The sequence below is a fragment of the Pelodiscus sinensis genome, chromosome 3, assembly GCF_049634645.1.
Source record: "Pelodiscus sinensis isolate JC-2024 chromosome 3, ASM4963464v1, whole genome shotgun sequence".
Lineage (NCBI taxonomy): Eukaryota > Metazoa > Chordata > Testudines > Trionychidae > Pelodiscus > Pelodiscus sinensis.
Window position 1 is genome coordinate 21,104,343 of NC_134713.1, and position 20,904 is coordinate 21,125,246.

At 39.5% G+C, this 20,904-nt stretch overlaps 1 protein-coding gene across 6 annotated transcripts in view; it reads right to left on the reverse strand.

Annotated features, from left to right (window-relative positions):
* The window catches only part of VSNL1 (visinin like 1), a 141,979-nt gene that overhangs the window by 111,793 nt on the left and 9,282 nt on the right, over positions 1-20,904 (reverse strand). The window contains exon 3 of one of the 6 annotated variants that reach the window (XM_006137590.4): positions 13,260-13,354. The exons of the other annotated variants lie outside the window; for them this stretch is intronic. The gene's annotated coding sequence lies outside the window, so the exon portion shown is untranslated. The remainder of the gene's footprint in view (positions 1-13,259; positions 13,355-20,904) is intronic. 6 annotated transcript variants of the gene reach the window in all.

Below are 20,904 nucleotides of genomic sequence, written 5' to 3' on the forward strand. Positions count from 1 at the left end.
CGTAGCCATAGTGTGCAGAAGACAATTTGCAGCTTTCAGAGAAAGAACTCAGGGAGGGAGAATAACTCAACTTAATATAACCCAAAATTTAAATAGACATACAGGCTGTTTCCTGATTCACCTCAGTTCTGAGTGCAAAATTATCCCATCCTTTCAAAACAAATAAACAGCATCCACAGAGACTTTCAAAATCAGTGTGCACTATTTTACGAAGGAATACATGCTTAGTAAGGAAGCTGATTTGAAGATTTTTTCTTAAGTAGTGTATCACTCCCCTCAAACCTCTGCTACCACTCTTAGGGTGCGTCTAGATAGTACCCTTCTGTTGGAATAAGCTGAGCAATTTGTTCTATGCAAATTGCGTAGCTTATTCTGAGTCTAGGTTGAAAGAGCCTATTCAGAAACTTGGCGCTGTTTACAGAAGAAGGCACAATTCCGACAAATCCTGTAATGTTAAAGGGACGCCAGAATAGCGGGCCTGCTATTTTGGGAAATAGCGGGAGTGTTTAAAGACATGCCGTCACCATTTCAGGATACTTCTGGTATCCCAAAATAGCACCGCAATCTAGACATACCCTTAAGGAATCTGCCTTAAGCGCAAAAGGAAAAGACAAACTTTCTCTTGTGCACTTCAGATATCAAAAACTGTAGGGCCACTGTCCTCTTTATAGACAGCTGATAGAAAAGAAACAAACAATGAGTTTTATCTCCTAAATGCTTTAGCTATAGAACTGTTGGAATAGAAAAATGTTGCTTGAGAAGTCCAAATAGAAAGGAGCAGCTGTTTATGAATGGGGTAGAAATGATTTGAACTTTCTGGCTTCTAGATAAATTGCATGACCATCAAAGTGGTCTCCTGGACCTTTGGCTGTTTGTCTTCCTTCAATGGCCTTGCACTTGGAGACAGGGGACCCATTGTTGGATCACAGGTCACCAATAGTGATTGTAGGTTCAATAGGCTTGACAGTACTGACAGTTTTCTTAGACAAACTGCTCTAGGACCACTGCTCCACAAGCTCCTTGCAGAAGAATGCTAGTATTTGCCATTTGCTTGCTGGAGTTAACTCCCTTTCTAGCATGACCTGGTTTAGCTATCTACTAGCCAAGTGAAGCAAAGGCTTGAGAAATTCCATTCTGGGAAGCACGGTGCAGGACTGTCCCAAACTGCAAAACCGGCAGAGGTTTTTATCCATGTGCTCTGTCAACAAAGAGCTGGGAAGGAGCTAGTTTTCTATTTAGTCTTCTCTGTTGATCTGCTATGCTTGGATCAATCAGAGACTGTAAGGTCATGTGCAGGCACGTGCTGCTGCAGTGTCTCAGGAAAAATGGGAGTCAAGTGACTCAGCCCCTTTATACAGCCAAATGGTTTGATTCAATTCCAGCCAAATTAAAATCCATTTCCACTAGAAACATAACTTTTAGGCTTTTATTTAGTTTAGAACAGTTTGAGATCCAAAGAACCTACAAATTGCAACAGGGAGGCCTGTGACTATGGAAAAGAACAAAACAGGCAGGCTCTTCTCGTCATAAAGAATGTACTTTTTAATCGATCAGCTCTAGAATCTTATCTGTTAAAATGTCTTTTAAATGGTTCAGCCATTCTTCCATTGTCACACCCATTCCCTCCTGAAACAAGCAGGAGCAGATAATAGCACCTAAACTATTGTATTACAGTGACAAATCTCAGGCACTCCCCATGGATTAGCCAGAAGGTGACTAACTGTGCCTGTTTATTGAACTGCATTCTGAAATGTTCCTTGCTTATGATTTCCCTTTCCTTTACTCATGCTCAAACAGACCACTTAATAAATCTTTTACCCTACCCCAGGGAAGGATTATTTGTAAAGTATGACTTTCCACAAAGCCTGCATGCCATGCCATCCAGCTATACTCTGCAGGAGAGTTCTGCTATGTATGTATTCTACCATGAAGAACACAAATGTGAGCAGACTTGTTGCTGTTTTTCCCCCACAGATGGCTACTGTGTTCAAACTCAAATGAGAAAATAACCTGGGACTTCATTGTTCCTCCACTGTACATTAGAAACCATTGGTATAGGGACAATTTTAATCTAGAAATAATTTGCTGAGGTAATCTTCCTCATTGGATCAATTTCTCTTGGTGAGAGAGACAAGCTTTCAAGCCTGAAGAAGTCTCTCTGTAGGGCTGCCAACCTTCCAGGATTGTCCTGATGTCTCCAGGAATTAAAGATTAATATTTAATTAAAAATTATGTCATGTGATGAAGCCTCCAGGGAGATGGCCAGCCAAAATTGGAAAAATCATTCCAATTTTGCCTAAATTGGCAAAACTTACATTATGTAAATGCAAAATCTTGTCTCTCTCACCAACAGAATTTGGTCCAACAAAAGATATTACCTCATCCACTTTGACAATCTCTCTAATAGCCTGGGATCAACATAGCTACAGCAACATTGCATACAATTTTAATCCAACCATTTGTGAGTGATAAACTCTGCATTTATTATATCATTGTAACATAGGCCTAACTAGGAAAAAAAACAAAAGGAATTTCAAAACAAAAAACAGCAAAATGAATATATAGACAGGCTAGTGTCTGAGGTACATGGACAGCTTTATTAACATTTAGAGATAAGGAGAATAGCTACCTCGCCTCAGGGCTGCCGACAGACTTTGCTGAGCCCTGGGCAAGGAGGGGGGGTGGCTCCAATCCCCCAGAGAGCAGCAGAAATTGGAGTGGTCTGGCACCCTGCTCCACTCTGCCAGCCCACCGCACTTCTCCACAGCAACAGGAAGAAGAGCATCCTGGTATCGAGGTGCTCTTCTTCCTACTATCACGGAGAAGCCGTGTGCAGCAGGCTGGGACAGGGTAGCAAGGTGGAGCAGATTGCCAGGTAGCTCCAGCTCCTGCTGCTATGATGGGAGGGGTTGGGGATGAGCCCTGCTGCTGCCCAGCACCAGGACCATACATAGGATGGTTGAGATGGCCTCTGCCAGGCCTCCCAAAGTGTGGGACCATCCTGAACCATCCTATGGAAGGCTCCAGGGTATCTTTCTGGCAACACATTTCACTTCCAGTTCATAATTTCATACCATAACATTTTCTTAAACCGCTTCTATAAGGAATCCAAATAACAAGTCTGTTTTGCAAATATATTAAGACATTGTGTATCTGTTCTTGGGGTCACTAATGACTTTGCTCCAGGGAGAGGTTAAAGAAAACATATTAGAAAGGCTATTTCATTATCACCACCCTGTGTATTTCAGATTTCAAAGTGTAGGTTTAAGTTAGCCATTTCCTTCTATATATTTTTTTCTCTTCAATATTATCTAAAAAAGTTACTACAAATACTTTTTTTTCTATTTACAAAAGAAATTAACAACATCACAGTCCCAATTCTTTAAACTCCAAGTATAAGATGCTTAGAATTTCCACGTTTTTCATTTATATGAACTACCCCCAGAATTAGCTGTATGGGACTAGTCTTCTTGGTAAAGATGTACCAGATTAGGTCCCTAGTAGCTAACAAATAAAATAGTGTTCTAATTTCAATTACTTTATTCTTTGATTTCAAATACATTGATTCATATTTTTTTCAAAGCATGTTGAAATCCCCCCACAAAAGGTTGTCACCAATTCAGGATATCTGCACCTGTAGGTATTCTTCCTTCCCTGCTCCACTTGAGGAATGCCCACTCAGGTCTCAGGACTCCATCTGTCACCAGTCTCTGGGGAAGGATCTTTATACAGCTCCCTTCTGACCAGTGTACAGGGCACCTCTGCCTTACAATGTGATATCCCCAGGAAGACCATCTGCCCAAAGACCAGTGCCTGTGCTTACCCTTACTCCCAGGGCTACACCGGTTTCCACAAAGCTCTTTCTAAACAAGCACATTTATTTTTAAGGTACAAGCATTACAATAAAAATAATAAATGTTCCAAGACACATACTACAAGTTTACCAATGGTCATCAGTCTTAAGTGGCCCTAGTAGCCCAAAGTCTTTCCAAACTTTTGCGAGGGTTTTAGCCCTTGGACAGACTGTCTTGTCAGTTTGCTGGATCAGGAAGAGGGCCACAAGTCAGCTCAGGCTCCTCCTTTTATATCAAAAGCCTCTTCATTGTCTCTGGAGATTTTTTTTGTTTAGTCTCAGTCATTCACCCTAATCATCCCCCACTATCTTTTAGTTCCTAGAAGAGCTGAAGTAATCCTCCCCTCTAGCATAAAGCAGAATCACACATAACTTATCTATTAATTTGTAACAATGATCCTCAAAGATACTGGATGGGGCTGTTATACCTGTCTTGCAATACCTGGCAATGTGGTGCACTGGGAGGGCCCTAGTTTGGAAGCCAGGAGACTTGGATTCAATGCCCAAACTTTACCACTGATTGCATGTGAGCCCTTGGGTCAGTCACTTTGCTTTTCTGGGTGCCAGTTTCCTTATCTCTGAAAAGGGACTACTACTATTCACTCTCCTTTATAAAGCAGTTTTATTTGCAGATCTCAACATTTCATAGGAGATTGAACTATAAATGCAAAATATCATTATTAAGACCTAAAATCTATAATTGTATTTCCACATTAGCCCTAAAATACAACTAATTAGGACTACCTGCCATTAGTCTTTATAAAAATTACCAATACATTCAAATATCTTTATGGGGTATGGCCTGGGAATAATTATATGAAACTGAAAGGAATTAATTTTTTCTAATTACTTTCCCAGCTGTACTTGTTCCTTCTGAGTGCCTCTCAGTTTCCAACCTACTCACACACTGCACATGTCAACTAGCAATACTGCTTTCTCCTTCTTTGCTTAGTATCTACCCCAACCAATAAGACACCACTACTTGTGGAAAATAGGTGCATTACTTCAGGCTTAGGCACCAGGCTTTTACTTCTGAAAGATAGCATTGGCAAATCGGAAGGCAAGAAACCCAGAAAAAAAACAAATCTGGATTTTAATGTTGCTTCTCTTTTGACCTCAAATTGAAAGGAAGTTTCTTCACGCCTGTGACAAGCCAATTTTACAGCCCAGAGGTTTTACTCTTCCATTTTCTGATTTTGCCTGAATTATAATTTCTATCTAAGTTTTAAGCAGAGATGCTTGAAACTTAGCTGGAAATTGAAATTCAAATGCTGTCTCAAGGTAAGAAAGTCAAGCTGAGTTTGATGTTATCTGCTCATACACAGCACTGTCATCTTGGATTTTATGTCAAGATGAGGATGCTGTGAATAAGATCATGTCAAGTTGTAGAAATTTACCAGAAATACTACAGGTGCATTATCCTGCTTGTAAATGACATGAGCAATGAGGCATAAACAACAAAAAGTACATTCAAATCCAACAGGGTCAGAACTGTGTATTATTTAAATTCTTCAAAATTATGATCCCATCAGAAAGGGGGTTATACTGCTATAAAAGCAAGACTGTAAGAATATAAACAATCATATGATCAAAGAATCATAGGACTTACTGAAGGCAAAGACTATACAGACTGCTCAATGCAGCGTTGTTCCCCACAGTGTATTCTTCAGCCCATTTCCAAGTCATGGAACTCAGGTCAGGTCTACACTAGGGAGCAATATGGAACTAAGGTATGCAACTCCAGCTACGTGAATAGCATAGCTGGAATTGACATATCTTAGATCTAGTTATCATGGCATCTCCTCTGCTGGGAGTCAACAGGATAAACTCTCCCATTGACTCTCCTTATGGTTCTTGATATGGTGTAGTACAAGAGTTGAAAGAGCATGATCAATGGTAGATTTAGCGTGTCTTTACTAGACCTACTAAATAGATCAATCCCTACAGTGCTGATCTTCTGGTAAGTGCAGACAAGGCATTACACAGTTCAATACATGGGTATGGACCTAATCATGTAAGGTCCTTCAAAAAACAAAAAATCTCCTGGATTCACACAGAACTCAAGTCACTAAATGGGAGCCTCTGTATGGAAATGTGTCCTGACATTCAAGCAAAACATAACTCAGCTAACATTCCTGGACCCTTTGTACCACCTTCATTTCCCTCCATCTACTTCACTCTACATTTTTCATTTATTTGTAAATGTTCATGTTATTCACAGAAGGGACACACACGTTTGAACATGATTTACCTAACTAGTTACTGTAATCGTTCCACATAAATCAGTTAATCCTCTCAGCCTCGAATCAATTCATGTCTCTCCTCTGGTAACAACTGGCATTAATCTGACATTTAAGAAAACTGATTCAATGGGGAGAAGCTGTTCAATTGGAAATGACAAGTATAAGCTGCCCCTTTACTAACGTTCCATTTCCTAGTACCTATTTTGAGACTCCTTAGATTTAGTCTTCTTCTGTTCTAACAATTATTTTCTCTACAAATCTTCAAAATTCATCTTATCTCTGTCTCTCTATTGTAAAATGCATTTCTATGCTCTGGTAACTTTCTACCACAAACGAGTCTAACTTTCTCTTTTTCAGCCTCCTTATCGCTCCTCTTTTTCCTTCATTCTGTTCAGAATGCTTTGACCCAAATGATCTTCCTTTCCTTTCATCCTCATTATATCCTCATCCTGTAGCGCTTGTGCTTCAAAGCAGCATCCTGGAACCGCCACATTCACCACTGTCATATAATTATGATATGTTTTGTATAAAGTATGTTTTGTGAGGTATCATTTTAAAAGTCTTGGTCTGTTGAACATTAATATCCTGTTAATTATATGTGCTATCATTGTATGAGAAGTTATGAAATTTTGGTGTGTGTATGTCAATGGGAATACAGGCTCCGATCCTGACATCAGCTTTCTACACATGCAGACCCTTGCACTCCTGAAGCCCCACAAGATTGCACACAAGTCTTGGGACTACACACAAGTGCAAGGCTTGGAGGAACAGAGCTTCTGAATGTAGTTCAATATTAGCAATGGGGCCCCTGAACTAGCTATAGATAGAGCCCGCAAAAATGAGCACAGATATCTGCATCCATATCTGCAGATGAGGATTTAAAACAGATAGTTGCAGTTTTGCAAGCTGCAGTTTTGCAAGGTTCTCGATACAAAATTTGTATCTGCATCCATATCCATCAAAACGAGTGGCAGATATCTGTGTCCATATCCACAGATGAAGATATTCATGACATAAAGCAAATATCCATAGATTTACAGAGCTTTATAGATAGAGCAGATAGACAGAACTCAGCAGTACCTGAACTTCTGACATTGTACTCTGTTTCAGAAGCAGCCCTTCTGAAGGCAATAGCAATATGCAGAAACAATTTGTAAAAAATAAAAACAAACACAAAAAAGAAAAGAAAAAAAAACTAACAACAACTAAAACCAGCTCCTGAAATATATTTTAGTTACACAGAAGCTGGATTCAATCACTGCTACCAAATATGGATTGTTCTAATATAATTTCAGGGAATCCTTGGATATAGTTTTCTTTTTATACTATTAATAACTATGATTATATATCATGTTATGTAATGAATATTTATGTAGCACCATATGTTCTGTAACATACCATACTATGTTACAGAACATATAAACCATCAAGATACCTGATCCAAACAGATTATAGTCTTAAAGTTTGCAGTAAAGACAGGGAGGAAGGAAAAGGAGCTGTTGAGAGAAGAAATGCAGATGAATATACAGATTAAAAGGGAATGAGATGAAGCAAAGGCAGGCCTGACAATTTCAAATTACATGTTAATGTAACTATGCAGGAATCTTGAATGAGTAATGTTAATTTCTTAACCATGTAGAATTTAGTATTCACGTATCTGCATTCCAGTAGCACTTGTCATGTGCTAGGTATTGTCCACACACACACAAAAGCACAGTCCTTGGCCCCGCAAATCAGTTTAAAATTAAGAAAAAGCTTAGGCTAAATAGCCAAATTCTTGTCTCATGTACTCAGAGCACATCCCCATGTATCTAGATGCTTCTCATGTAAACTTTAATGAAAAAAATACAGGTAAGTGATGATCCATTCACAATATCTGAGGAAGAAGATGAAACCTTATCATTACTTCTTTCGGGCACTTGTATATTACACTGAAACTGTTATGAACATTAGAAATACCCTAGAGAGAAAATGTGTGTCAGTTGTTTTCTACCTTTTTTTATATTGGAACCTCCGTCTCATCTAGCTGGGATCAATCAGGATGCACTTTCCATTCAGTAATATGGTAAAGAGGTTGCCACCCTTTGACAACTGATCCCCTGGTTGAGAATTCATGAGACAAACTTTAAAAAAAAAAAAGATAAAAAAGATATAGATCGGGGGCTGAAAGTGTGCATTAAATCACATGCACACTATGTCATACACCCTACATGCATGCATGCTAGGGGCCTGATCCCAAGCCCACTGAAGTCAATGGGAGGCTTTCCTTTGACTTCAACAGCCACTGGATTTTGCCCAAGGACAATGATGCATCCAGACAGATGCCAAAGCATGTGCATCTGATAACTTGGCCCCATCTATCTAAAAATGTTTTACTTCAAATGAACAAAAAATAAATTGTATCCCTTTTGTTCTCCTTGTAAAAATAAATCATAGCACCTTAAATTTTAGTTCTCAAACTACGTTCTATTTCCAGACATCCATGGTTTTGCATTTAATTGAGATCTGTACAAGCCTTTTTAAAGAGAGGGGAATAAAGCTCCAAAGAGTTACTTAACATTTCTACTTATGTATTTATGGAGAATATGCATATAAAATTAATTTTTGATACCACTTATCAAAATACAGCATATGTTCTGCTGTAATGAAACATTATCCAATCAGATATGTGCTGGTTAGTTAAAAAATACTTATAAAAATAAGTTTGGGGGCAATGCTAGCCATAATGAATATTTAGTAGCTATTGATACTAGTGACGCAGATTTGAGATGGTCCAATGTTATATTTTATTAATTCTTCCAATTACATCATGACCAAATTAGTCTCCTTTTACACGTCACATTCCATCAAAACCATGTGCAATAATCCCTAAAAGCCTCCTATGTTAAACAGTATCTCCTATTTCATTCTTTATAAGCCTTTCAGAAGCTCACTATTTCTTCTAAACTATAACCAATACAAAGAATACAAATATACTTCTGCTCTGAACTATCAACTTTTATCAACAAGATGTTCTAATTTTAAATTACTCATGATTAAATGCATAGATAGTCTCAACATCCATAAAGAAGATATCCTTTAAATTGTATTCAATACTATTTTATTTTGAATGATTTAACTTTTTTTTTTGGATTAAAAATGTTTGTATTAAGTATGTAGAACTGATCCTTTATTAAATGATTCATTTCCAGTAGCACGCTATCATAGTGTAATTACTTCTTAAAACATTGAAATCTGGTTACAGATGCTTTACAGAGACTGTGTTAAATAAGTGGCCTGGTTAAGTTTAATTTAAAAAAATTACTTTGGGGACTGGCTGGAAATACAAAACCTAGAAATAAGATATAATTTTTAACAGTAAAGGTAATTAAGCCATGGCACAGTTTGCTAACAGATGTGGTAAATTCTTCAACATTTGGAGTCTTTAAACCGAGACTGGATTTTTTTTCTAAAATATTCGCTCTAATTCCACCACAAGTTATTGGGCTAGATATAGGAATAATTAAGCGAAATTCTATTTTTTTTATGTAGCTGATCAGAATGATTATTTTAGTCCATTTTAACTTTAACAATCTTATGACTCAAAAACATTTTCTCTCTAGCTCGCTACTTAAAATCCATCCATAAATCAGTAGTGATTGAAAATATATATTATCAAAAGGATGAGCAGTACTCCTATATAAACCAATTAAAGTCACCCTTATATCTGACGTCCTTACTGGCAGTTAAAGGAACTGCATGGAGTTTAAAGCTTCAACTGATGAAGCAGAAAAGATACGCTTAGGTTAATTCCAATGATTGATATTACACCGATTGATTTATCTAATGCAAACAGTGCCTACACTTACAGTCACATAGTCTGGCCTTGGTTACACTAAAGAGTTTTGTCAGTGCAAGTTATGCCTACAGTCAAAAACTGGTATAATTACATAGCTTGTGCATGTTCGCACAACACTCCTGTTAGCAGAGCCTATCCACAGTTGGCACTCTAATACTGACAAAGAGCAGTGCACTGTAGGTAGCTATCCCGCTCTGCTACTTGCCACCTTCTGCAGCTAAGGCCTGGTGTACAGTAGATGTTTAGATCGAGTTTAACTGCATATGGTTGATTTTCTAAACAATGAGTCTACACTACCAAAGACATCCCATCGACTTTAAAGGCTGCTAAAGTCTATTTTGGAACTCCTACTTTTCATGAGGAGTAATGCAAAATTCAACCTTGCATGATCAAATTCACTATAGTGTAGAACCAGCATTGAGAAAGTTGATGTTCTTGATCCCACAGTGGCCTGCTGTGACCACTCTGGCCAGAACTTGCGCCTCTACTGCTCTCCAGGTTAACAGGAAAAGCCCTGGGAAAGTTTGAATTTCATTTCCCATATGGTCAGCGTTGCGAGCACACCTCAGAGCAGGCAGCACAACTGAGCATCACACATGTCCTTGAGTTCAAGTTCCATAAACTCCAGTTCCCAGGGGCATAAAATAGTGCCAGCATAGAGTGTGCAGGAGATCTTGGACCTCATTGAGCTGTGGAGAGAAGACTCCAATATCTATGTAAAGTGCCAATATCTATGTAAAGATAACAAAGTGCTTGGTGGAGAAAGGATACTCCAGGGACTCCCAGCAGTGCCATGTTTTTAAAATAAAGTTGCTGGGACAGATCACAATCACAAGAAAAAGGAGGCAAACAGTCTGGTGCATCACTGCAAACATGCCACTTCTGTGACCAGCTGCATGCAATCATGGGGGGAGGGGATTCAACCAGCTTCCCAAGCCAGACTGTGGAGTCCGCTCAAACCAGTCAGGGCAGCAGCATAGAGGACAGTATGGTGATTGTGGGGAGGAGGAAGAGCTGGAAAAGAAATATGGCCAGCTAGCCGTCAGTGAGAGCCAAGAACTTTTCATCAAAGCTGTAATCGAGTGCATGGCAGCAATCCTAGAGAGGACCCCCGCCCCCCCCCCCCACACACACACCTTCTGCAGAATAACTTTCCCTCCTCATATAGTTCCACAGATTCTACCTCAGGAGCCACAGGATGTGGGAGGTGGGCAACTCAAGGGCAGCCTCACAACTCCCCTCACCTTTTCACGTCCCATCATGGACTTCTTTTCTGACTCTGCTGTCTTCCATAAATAAAAATATATGATCTCTGAACAACAGTTTTTTTATTGCTTGTATTGCAGGGGTGGGATAGGGGATTACAGGCAAATACACTGAATGCAGGGGAGCCAGTTGAGAGCAATGTGCATGACTGTCAAAACTGGCCATTCATGAAACTTTCTTTCAAAGCCTCTCTGATTTGGAACTGAGTATTGCGGCATTTTTAATTATCTCTGTTTACTGTGCAGCCACCATCTCTGTTTGAAAGGATGGATTCTGCGTTGCTCTCTACTGTTCTGATTATTGTTATGAACAAATCACAACTGATCATGCAATATATCATGAACACCCAATCTAAACAGGAATCAGAAGATGTATGACCTGCTGTGTACCTTGGAAAGAAACAGCATCAGATTACTTTTGACATTCACAGTGCAGCTGCGCATAGTGGACCATTGCTTTTAGACTCAGGAAACAAGCATCGAATTATAGGATCGGGATCCCATCATTATGCAAGTCTGGGATGATGAGCGGCGACTGTAAAACTTTTGGATGTTGAGAGCCACCTTTGTGGAACTGTGAGCAGAACCTGTTCCAACACAGCACTGCAAGGACACCAAAATGAGAGCTGCCTTCCTGATACAGAAGCATGCGGCAATCACAATGTGAAAGCTGACAACTCCAGACTGTTACTAGATGGTTGTAAATCAGTGTGGAGTTAGCAAGTCCACTATAGAGGTTATGCTAACAAAAATGTACAGGGCCATTAATTGCATCCTGCTATGAAGGACTGTGACTCTTGACAATATGAATGAAACAGTAGATGGGCTAGCAGTGATAGGATTCCCCTGAGAAGGAGCAATAGCTGACACGCCTATTTCAATTTTGGCTCCAGACCATCTTGTGATGCAGTACATGAACAGAAATGGGTACTTCTCTAGAGTATTGCAGGTGCTTGTGGAACAGCATGTCCATTTCACTGGCATCAAGGCACAGTGGTGTGGGAAAGTGTATGATGCACACATATTCGAGAAAGCTGGCCTGTACGGAAAGCTTCAAGCAAGGACTTTCTTTACAGACCAGAAGATTCCAATGGGGGATACTGAAATGCACATCACGGTCCTGGGAGACCCAGAATACTCCTTACTCCCATGGTTCACGAAGCCTTACATAGGAAATCTGGACAGCAGCAACGAACGCTTCAACAATAAGCTAAGGATGTGAAGAATGACTGGAGATATGTGCCTTTGGGGCATTAAAAAGCACCCTTTATGGCAGGCTAGACTTAATAAGGAAAATATTCCTGTGATCGTAGCAGTGAGCTCCATAATATTTGTGAGGCTGAAGGTGAGAAAAGTTTCCCTCAGGTGGAGTATAGGTGGTGGATTTCCTGATGGTTGATTTTGAGCAGCTAGATACAAGGACTATTAGAGAAGCAAAATGTGGGGCAATTCGAATCAAGGAAGCTTTAAGGCACTATTTTGACAATAAACTCCAATAACGTTCGTTTCTATAAAGCATACTGCCATGCTTTGTTAAGTTGCCATGTTGTATGAAAACGTTGATTCCTGACCATGATTTGTATTCATCAAATGATCATATTGTCATTGTGTATTAATTTTGGCAGCAACCACCGCGTGCAGGAGACTAAGACCGATTATCTTGCAGAGAGTTGTAGGTTTTTTTTTTATTAAATACCAATTAACAACACACACAAAGGCTTGGTGGAAAGAGAGATATCAATGAAGGGCAGTGTGGGCGCTATAGCTGTCTGTAAATCCAGCTATCATTTTGGAAGCTGTTCAAGGGGATGGAGGAAATGGGGTACTAAGGCTAGGAAGTTACAAGGAAGATGTGGAAGGAGTTTGGGGAGGACATGGAAAGCAGTTCTGTATTGGCTGCAGGTTGTATGGAACAAGCATAAATTCTGCCTGCAGTGTGATTAGGGACTTCAAATCTCTGTTTGCTCCCCCATCACTTATCATCTACTCTTGGCCCATTCTTTTGAAGTCTGTCTCCACTCCCTGTGTTCTTGTCTTTCAGCCTCCAAGAACTGCAGTACCTCTCAAAACATGTCCTCCTAACTCCTCATTGGCTGCTTCCTTATCTGGCAGAGGTACTCCACCATTGCGTTGGGGGTTCCCCTGAATACCACATCTGCAGAAGCACAAGAAACAAGAAACAGAAGCATATACCACATCAAATCATTATAGTCAAATATATCTGTTAAAAAATACAAATCAGTTTCTCACTGTCTTTCAACAAGCCCGCAGCTCAGCAAATGCCCTAAGCAGAAATCAGATATTGAAAATGAGAACACACAGACACCTGTTGGGGAACATTTTAACTTGCCTGGGCACTCATTAACTGATTTAAAAGAGACAATACTATTACAAAGCAATTTCAAAAACCAGCTGGAGAAAGAAGCTGCAGAACTTGCCTTCATTTGCAAATTTGATACTTTTAATCTTTTAACCAAAGACACGAACTGGGTGGGCTGCTACATTCAACACCCAAATGATATCCAAAGCTAAGTATCAGACACTTACAATCCACTCTGTTAGCCTCATTTATCACAGACACAGTAATTGACAGGATTATTTTTCCTTCTCTTTCTCTATCCATCCCCTCTTTTTCTACTATTTATTTGTACCTCTTGCTCCATTCTTCTGGAGAAGTAGGTTGTACCACTATGTATATTTATTTTTAGTCTCTAAGGTGCTGCAGGGCCATTTATTAAGTTTTTTCAGTTACAGACTAACACAGCTAAGGCCCTAAACATGGGGTACAATTAGACTACAAGTTATTGTCAGAAAAAGGAATGCAAAATGCATAGCACATTTTGCACGTCTTTTTCAGATTCTTTTGTCGGAAGAGGCTTTTCTGACATTTGGCCTGTCTAGACTGGGTCAAATGTCAGAAAAAAAAAACCTCTTTCAGAAGCCTCCTTCTTCCTAGTAGAACGAGGAATACAGGGGCTTCTGAAAGAGCGCATTTGCTCTTCTGCAAAAAAATGTGGAAGAGCAAACCTGTTCCCTGGGCATGGTGAAGTTTTTCGGGATACCTCTGGTATCCCAAAAGCCTCCCGCAGTCTAGTCGTACCCAGAGTGAGTTCAGCAAGGCTGTGTCTGTCAAGATGGGGCAAAGAGTCTTGGTGTTTTTTTAAGGCAGTGGTCTCCAACGTGGTACCCGCGGGCGCCATGGCGCCCACCGGGGCATTTATGTGCACCCGCCGAATCATCTGGGCTGGCCCCGCCCCCAGCACGCGGCACATGGGTGGTCCCTGCCCCAGGAGCACAGCACATGTGCAGTGCCGGCCGAGGACGCGTGGGCGAGCCCTGGCCCAGGCGCATGGCACATACGTGGTGTCGGCCCCGAGTGCAGGGCGTGTGGGCGGCCCCTGCCCGGGCGCGCAGCACATGTGCGGTGCCGGGCCCGGGCACGTGGGCGGCCCCGCCCCCGGACACCCAGTGCGTGAGTGGCTCCTCCCACAGGCACCCAGCAGCCCCGAACAGTTAGGGACCACTGTTTTAAGGGAACCACTGTAGTCAACTAGGCACAATATTGTAAATTCTGTCACAGGCAGCAATCACTGAAGCCAATATTTCACTTCTCAGGGTAAACAAGACAGCAAGGTTGCATCTCCTGACTCCTTCATGAATGCAGCTTCAGACCCAGTCCCTATGTCGCTCACCTGTGCGTTGCTTTGGTCCCTGCACAAATGATTGCGGATTGGTGCAGGAATATTTCCTAAAATGGGGGAAGGAACAAAATCAAGGAACCTTCAACAGAGGATTGGCAAGTATGTCCAGGAAAGTTTCCTAGAGATTTCTCTGAAGGATTTCTGTGAAATTATAGTATGCATTACATACTGTTCCACAGCACTGCTTAGATACACAGCAGAATGTGAAAGACACACAAACACAACTAGTTTTGTACATACATCCTTTCACCCGCTTCTAGAATATACAAGGCAATGGACAGTGCTGTGGCATAAAACCGAGCAGCATGAGCTCAAAAAGATTACTTACCAAAGCTCTCCTGTATCATGTAGGCTTCTGGGACTGGGCTAAACTCCCCACCCTCCAATGTAGAAAAGAAGTGTTAACTTGCCACACCATCGGATGACCCTGCTGTGTGCGCCACATCATTCTTCAACTCAACATCTTGTCTGCGACTTCGTCCTTGGTTGATTCTTCTGACTGATGTCTCCAGTCTGCCAAAGTACCCACCAAGGATGGTATCCAGCTCTTAGTAGAAGCAGTGGGTCTTTGGCATAGCACTAGAGTGATGGCTTGACTCCCTTGCCTTCTGGTACCCCTTCCACATCTCCTGTTATCTTTGCAGGACACTTTTGTTTGTCCCTTTCATAGCCCTTATCAAACATACTATAAGCCATGTGACTGTAGTTATTGAAGTTCCTATGGCTGGAGAGGAGTTGAGATTGCACAGCCTCCTCTCCCTAAAATACAAGCAGCTCCAACATCTTAGGTATGCTCCAAGTGGGAGACCATGTGCTGCACTCAGCCACCATGGGGTCAGCTGAAAAGATGGAATGTGAGCTGTCCATGTCAAGCAAACAAGAGGTGGAATTTCAAAAATGTCCAGGCCTTTAAAGGGAGAGGGACAGCAGCCTGTGTACCTGGGTACGGTTAGGATGGGCATGGTGGGACATCTCCTGGAGGCCATTTACAGTGACATAACCAAGGTTGGTGTCCACAGTGACACTGTCACTATAATTTTGCTGCAAAAAGCTATACAGTTGTTGGGGTACTTTTGTGTCAGCAAAAGGAGAGATTTGCTACTTCCAGTGACATTGCACTATGTACATCTCCACGGTTTTGTCTATGACAGTTGACTTTTGTCATCAAAACTGTAGAGTAGAAAAGCCTCTACTACTCTCTAATGCTCACCATTTATCCTTGCCAGTATGGAAGCATGTTGCTGGAGCATTATGAGAGCTATGCAGTGCCACTGATCATGTCTCACAATGGCTTTTTGGGTATATGAAGGACTTTAGTTTCTAGGTCTATCAAGTATATTTGAAAAGCACTAAATTCATGTAAAAGGAAAATGTACAACCATATTTTGGTTTTTATGAGTTTTGGGGAGGTAGGGTGGGAAGACATTTCTAATTACAACTGTCTGACAACTAAGAGAACAGTTATAATTAGATAAGGCAAGGTGTCAAAATGTAGGTTCACGTAACCATACACTATAGTTCACTGTGATTTGGTCTTTTTGCCACAAGAGGACACAATCACTGTTATTTGAATGAGAATGACATGTTGGGATATGTAAACATGAATAGGGGTCACACCAGGCATTGCCCTTTAAACAAGTTTTTCCCTTTTGTCCTAGCAGCCTCAAAAGATGGTTGCACTGAACTGTGTCTTTGTTTTGTCTTCGCACTTGTTCTGTAAAAATACTTTCAGGGTCAGAATTCTTTCCCCCTCCTTATAACTTGTTGATTAAGACAGTATGTAATGCTGATTTAACTAAAAAACAGTAAACTATAAACAGGAGTGGGTATAATTGTATTTATCATCCGCTTATTAATAATATTAATTATATGGGAGTTAACATTACTAAATAAGGTTTAAGGAAAGTAGTAATAAATGTGTAAATTAACATACTAAAATAAATAAAAGGGTGTAATTGGTGCCAAATTGTTGCCACTCAAAATGTTGTGTCGGGGGGGGGGGGGGGAACGTGGGGAGGGGGTCCAAAGTTAATGTGCATGGGCAATAAAGCAGTTCCGTTTACCCCATCCGCTCCTGGGTTCCCTGTTTCTTCTCTAACAAGATGATATGCAGTCCTGCTCCCATTAAAATGAATGGGAAATCTCCCACTGAGTTTAATGAGAACAGACGGGCAAGCATGAAGAAATTAATAGTGAACCTTTCATAGGACCCCAATATTTAGTGAACTATATAGTGGAACTATGAAAACACTGATAATGTTTTGAATTAATCATCCATTAAAAACAGCATAGTAACACTAACTCACATCACAGAAACTGCTTTCAAAAGAGCTAGGTGTTTTAAAGTGCATTTTTTTTCCTTGAAGGAAATTATTCAGATACCATTACCTCAATAAATTACATCAGCTAAAGTGTAACAAAATCTTGTTTCTGCAAATGCCTGAACAAACTTAGCACAAATTCTTCTGTTTGTTCTGTATAGTCTTGGCTCCACAAAGTTACTGACATGGGATGTGTTGTGGGTAGAATTGCTTAATTTATGGTCAAACACATTCAGACAGGATATGACTGTCTCCTATGTTTCTGGTGCCCGAATTTGAGACAGTATTATTTTTAGCACTGTACACTTACTTATTTATAATTAGTTATGTGAAAATTATTTACTTGAAGTCAATTGTAAATTTCTTATTTTAACTAGAATAATCTGTTCTCTAGCCTCCTCAGAAAATTAGCTATTAGAAAGATTGTTGGATGGATACCTTTATATACTTACATATAAATGTATGTTAGTTTAAAAGTCAGTGCAAAACATCATATCAGGCCTACCCTTGCCACAACTTTCCCCTTCTCAGTGAGCAAAATACCTCTCTTCCAACTCCCTCCTTAAACATCATTTATTTTGCTAAGTCTTCCAGTTATGAGATCACCACTGACAATTTGCTTCATTCCTATTTTTATTCATTTTATTTTTTTCCCATTTTCTATTATCCTATGGATCATATTAATAGGAAATAGACTAAAATGTCCTCAAGATAGTCTCTGCTATAAAATTTTTAAATCATAATTATTAAGATGCACCAATGTAAAATAAATAATGTCAACTAGCACAACTAATATGGATTTGCAACACTGTCTAAAGAATTTGGATCCGATAAACAAGAACAGTGATTTCAGTAGTTGGTGCAGCCATGTTTTTGCTCCCATAATTTCATTCTGTTTAAAGTGCACTGCACCCTCAGACTCTGACATTTTTCAGCACTTTGACATTTCACAAGATAATAAGCATTTTTCTACATGAATGAGTCTGAACTAAAATGGCAACATGAGTGTTCTCCCATACCTTGATGGTGGTTGCATCCTACCCAGATCCTTAACTTTGCAGCTCTTCCTATATTCACAGTATTTCCCCATCTTACAATATCTTTTCACCATGTTGCTGCTCTAGTACTCCTAGAGTAATGCCAACTGCAGAAGTTACAGCACAGGACATGGATTTTCAACATGATGGAAAATAAACAGTGAAGAATGCAGTAGAGAGTGTATGTGGAAAAGCAAACAGAACTGATTCAAGCAAAATCTGGAAGGGAAAGAACTGAGCTACAGTGGAAAGTGGGAAAAGAAATAAACTGAATATGAAATAGTATGAATGCAGAAGTAACAGACACACATAAAAGGTGCAGATGCAATAGTCTGATGGCACCATAATAAACTACAGAACAAAATTTGGATTGAGGAGCTCTGCAGAGGGATCGTTCTGTTCTGTAACCTTAAACAAAAATTGAAAGAACCAGGGAGAATAAAGTTACCATGATGAAAGACCTCTACAATAGGAATCCTCTAAAAAGAAAGAGGAAAGAAGACATTTGGTCCAGTCTCCTGCTACAAAATGACAAAGTATAACAAGGGAGTTTAAAAGCCATGCTCTAGTTGTTTTAAAACACCTCCAGGTAAGAGACAGAACAAAATGGAAAGAAGAGAATTTCAACCTTTCATGATGTGTGACCAATATTTACAATTCTAATTATGTTTAAAACAAGCTTACCCATTAAATTTAATTTCTAATTGCCCAGCTTCCTTAATTAAATCAAAGGTAATGTATGTTGTTATTTCAATCATGGTTATAGGCTGATCTTGCATTCTTGGCACATCCAGCACACCTGTTATTATCAATGGGACTTTCACCTGCTTAAGGCATCCAGAATTGGGTCCATTATTAGGAATGTGAGAAAAAAGCTATATAAAATATGCAGTATGTATAACTATTTTTCTCCACTTTATACATATAATTTGATTTCAATAAGGAATTAAAAATAACGAAATTAGAATCTCAATATAAAAAAATAACAGTGAAAATTTGATAACTGGAGCTGCAATATCAGAAATAGTAACATAGACAAATGAAAAACGGGAAATTCAAAGACAATCTGTTTAAAAACAATAATGTTATTATCCAGAAATATTGTCTATGAAAGTTTTATAATTTAATTTTATTTAGGTTTACTAACCTAAAATGATAAGGAAGCAAAATTTCTGCACATAGAGAGCATATGGGCTTAGATCTAGGTCCTGACCACTGTTATTCTGGGGGTGAAACTGGTACAGAAAACAAGCAGGAGGGAAATATCACTCCAAAGCACTTAAAGCAAAAGAAAGAAAGATGAGATGTCACTTCTGCAGGTGATACAACCTACATACCAGGCCCTCAAGAGGAAGTGGTCTTCTAGTAAGAAGGCACATCTAGTGTATGTGCTACAGATGCAGGATGTTGTATCCAGGGGTGCTTCCAGCTCTTTTGAGCAACCAAAGTGAGCCCTGTGGTGATTCCTCTACACCTATTTACAGGAATTCCACCTTAGCCAGCAGGATTTCAACACAGCCAACTCATTTGCTACTGTCTGTACCCATCCACCTAGGTAGCTTGCCTTGCATTTTTGGTCAGAATAGAATTTGACTTCTTGTTTGTATTACATAAACAATAAGATGTCAAGTTGTAGCTTTTTTTCTTGATTGATTCACACAAACAGATTGGGGGTGGGGAAGAGGTAATGAAAACATTTCTGACATTTGCTTTTTCAGTACTGCAGTTATGTAACCCTGTGACAAACTAAACACAAAAAAAGGCTAAATAGCATGACAAATTACTACAGTGCCAGACTTTGAATCTGCTTATCAAACTAAAGAACATCTTAATAGATTCATAAGCAACATACCAGTAAAGTTTAAGAGTCAAGACATTCTGATGTTTCTTTTATAATTATCTATTCCAGTCATTAAATATATTATGATGCATATGTGGGACCCATGTATACTGACTTACATCTGCACAAACAAAATCTGAGCAGCGAAAATCTACTTGAATTACCTCAATACTCCCCTTTGCCTGACACACATATGCACAAACTACTTCTAAAAATCAAAGAGAAAAATGAAAGATGCAGTTAGATGTCATGGCATGCATATATGTTTAAAGATCTGATCATTTATAAGAACAATTATACAAACCTGCTCCTGTATAATTACTGGGAGTAGGGGCATGCCTTTTTTAAAAATGTGAACATAGTTCAATAAAAATTAAAGACTTTAAACTTTTTTCTTGATATTGACAGCAACTCAGACTACTTTATGAATTTATGTATTTACTAGGAGAGTTAGGAATGGAAGGGGAAAAGTAATAAACGTATGAATTAAAACTACTCAGCCTCCAAAATTAAAATGGATAATTTGGAAGGCTTTTCAATTGAACTAATATTGCTAAATTGTGTTCTTTACAAACATATACTGTTAAAGAAGCCATAGTACAAATATTTGTATATAGCAAAGAGCTTGCCATAGAAACAAACTGATGTTTTTGGGGGACTGGTGAGAATAAATTTTACAAAGATCAAGGTTGTTTTCACACCTTTCTGTTACTCTCATTTGTGAAGATTTTGTTGTATACAATATTCTGCCTAATAAATCAATTGCCTTTACTACTTAGTCTTCTGCATAAAGGCCACTGAAGGTC